This window comes from Nycticebus coucang, chromosome 9 (assembly GCF_027406575.1).
Source record: "Nycticebus coucang isolate mNycCou1 chromosome 9, mNycCou1.pri, whole genome shotgun sequence".
In the NCBI taxonomy this organism is placed as follows: domain Eukaryota; kingdom Metazoa; phylum Chordata; class Mammalia; order Primates; family Lorisidae; genus Nycticebus; species Nycticebus coucang.
In genome coordinates this window covers 12,874,791-12,878,133 of record NC_069788.1, presented here as the reverse complement: position 1 = coordinate 12,878,133, position 3,343 = coordinate 12,874,791, and positions in this window count along the sequence as shown.

Here is a 3,343-nt window from a genome sequence, read left to right as displayed (position 1 = left end):
CCCTTAGATTTCATGTTAGTTGTTTTATAGCCACAAATGGATACCTAAACATTTTAAAAATTTGAGCACATAGGTTGCATGACTTAGCGATAATATCTTGAGTGAAACTAATATAAAACTCAAGAATAACACTGATCAGATGGTTGAATTGATGAATTGTCAAATCACACAGTCACATCAACAGTTAAGTCATGGGCTTCCTGTCACACTTCACCTGAGATTGTTTTTCTTTTTCTTTTTTTAATGTAGACATTTTCTTTTCTTTTTTATTATTAAATCATAGCTGTGTACATTACTGCGATCATGGGGCACCACACACTGGTTTTATAGACCATTTCTGACAGGATCCGGAGCATCAGTTTTGTTCACTGACACTCTTATTTTTCTTTCAACCCATTTAAATAGTTATTAACTTAGCTATGCTAATCATCCTCTTTCTATTTACAAGCAGTCTCCAGAACATTCTCAAGTGGGAGTGATCTGTACGTCCCCCTAAGTCCCAGCTGTTTCAGCTGCTGTTCATTATACCTTTCATATCCTATTTTGTGTCTAGATAGCACGTACATTTTCTCTTTCATAACTGATACCCTACTGAAGGTCCAGAACGATGCTGTTTTTCTAGTCTCCACTGCGCCTATCAGAACACCAGCATTGAGTAGGCATTCAAGAGTCTTCAGACAAATGAATAAAAGAACAGGACAGCCAGGTTTTCTTCATGGCACCCTTTTAAGTTCCTGCCAGCCACACATTAAGATTCCTTTAGAAATTATTAGCATCCTCCACATTTCAGTGTGAATTATTAAATTTCTACTTGTGAGAAAGCACTCCATTATGAGGAAAAGGAGGGAGCAGAGTAGATATAACCTTAAAAGACTCTTAAACTATCTGTATTTAGATATAGATATTGAGATATTATTGGGAATCACTAAAATTTTGTTTCATAGAATACTTTTAGTAATTTAAAGAATTGAACTAAGAAAAAGTTTTTCAAAGAAAGAATGGAAGAAAAAGTATCCAATGTACTCAGCCCTACTATGAAGCTAAATTATAGCTTTCACATGAAGACTATAACCCAACTATAGCACAAGACTATGGGGAAAGTGCCAAGGAAGGGGAAGGGAGGGGGGAGATTTTGGTGGAGGGAGAGCAATGGGTGGGGCCACATCTATGGTGCATCTTAGAATGGGTACAGGCGATTGCACTAATGTACACAGCTATGATTTAACAATAAAAAAAAGACTGTAAATTCATGTATTTCAGATAGCCAATTTGGGTTTGTCTGTTTTCTTTTTTGCGATGCTTTGATTTGATATTAATGACACATGGGTTTCTTCAAGTTAAGGTCACAGATCAAACTTGTTCATTTGGTCTTTCTCTAATCAAAATTATGTATGGGTTTTGGTTGATAAATCATGCCACTATTTGTTTTAAACTTATTCAAAGATTGGTTAATTCATATGTTTTAAAGTTTTAAAGTCAATTGAGAGAAATTGACACTCTCAATTTCTACATAAAACTACGGTCCATGATCTCAGGATGTATCTAGGTGTTGTCATGTTTTTAGTGCCTCTTTGTCAAGTGACACAAAGAAGGAATTTGGTGGCAGGCGGTGGAATTTCTTTTTCGATAAAATGGTATGCAACACATTTCCAAATAAACTCTCTCATATACTCGTAATTGGTAATGAATTTGGATTGCAAAATATTATTGCTACATTTATATGTTGCCCAACAGAAGGATGCAAATTTTATCTCTCTCCAATCTTTTAAAGATTTAGTAGATATAGATGGCAGCCAAGTAACAGTTTCCTTGCATCTGGGCACCGTGAGTCTGGGGAGATAGGACTCCAGGCATCTCTGGCTGGTGGGAACTGCCTATCATCACTCCTATGAGGATACAGGGAGTCAGCGAGAGACTTCTGGACCCCAAGAGGAGGACTAAAACAGTGGAAAACCAGCAAGTGGTCGCGTGTGTTCAATCCGTCTAAACCCGCCCACAACTGTAAGTTCAGTAGCAGCGAGACTGCAAACCAGAAAGGCCTTACCTGTGAACTGTTTTGATGTCCTTGGACTTGGCACTGAGTTGAACTGCCTTGGGGAAGGCCTGAGCGGGAGTGCGGAGAACTTTGGCCGTTGTCTAGGGCCCCAGTCTGAGCCGCTGAGCCAGACGGAGCTAATAGTGTTTGGCAGTGGGTCACACGGAACCATTGTCAGTGATCTGCCCCGGCAAGCTCCGCCCTCAGGGTGGCAGAGCTAGAAACGGGTGGGAGCTGGTAACCCAGCAACCAAGTAGCCTAAGGGTGGGGTCTGAGCCGCCTTGCAGCCCTAACCCTCAGGGGCAGAGTGAGACCGCTTTTGGCACACTGGGTAAGTGGATAACCACTTCAGCAGTGATTCCAGCGAGAAAGCTGGGAAAGCTTCTGCTCAGCAAGTTTACAAGTTCAAAGTGCCTTTTAAGTGGGCTGAAGAGAGATTTAGGGTGTCTACCTGCTGGGGTTTGAGAAATCATCAGCCTCCAGTCGTATCAGAACTGTGACTAACATCTCATACCCCAGAAGACCACGTGTTGCCCAGACAATATTCAATAACATATACAAACTGCTTTGTTTTTGGTTGTGTATTTTTTTCTTTTTTTTTGTTTGGTTGTTTTTTTTTTGTTGTTTTTTTTTTTGTTTGTTTATTTTGACGTTGTTGATGTTCTTTTGTTCTTTAATTTCAATCTTTTCCATACAGATCCCCTTTTCTTTCTCAATTTTTCTAGTTTAATTATAATTTCCCATTGGTGCCTTTTTTAATAACTACAACTTCATTTTTGCTAGTGTTTCTACTGCTATCATTTGGTTTTTCACCCAATTTTATCCCCGTAAAGTTTTCTGTTTGCTTGTTTTGGTTTGATTTATAGCATTTTTGTCTTTCCTCTCTACTTGGTGGAGGTGGGGTACTGTGTCTGATCAGGTTAGCAAACAGCTGCTGACCTCAAGGGAACCACCCAACTGGGCACCCCCAGAAGCTGGGGTTTTTTAAGGTTGTGTCAAAGTACCCTACTGTACACCTATATTGCCCTGTCTACCTCTTTCTGTGCCTCTCTTCTTTTTGTCAATATTCCTTATCCCTACCCCCTCTCCTTTCTCTATCTTTCTTTTTTTTCTTATCACTCGGTCCTCCTTTCTTTCATCCCTTTTTTGCTCTTCAACCTTCTCACCCTTCTGGTCCTGTAACCCTTAGTCCACAGGCACAAGAACTTAAAGAGCAAGAGGAAGTGAAAGGAAAATTAGGGCAAGGAAACAGATAAAAGAAATCACTCATGAGGAAGAATCAGCAGAAAACTCCAGGCAACATGAAGA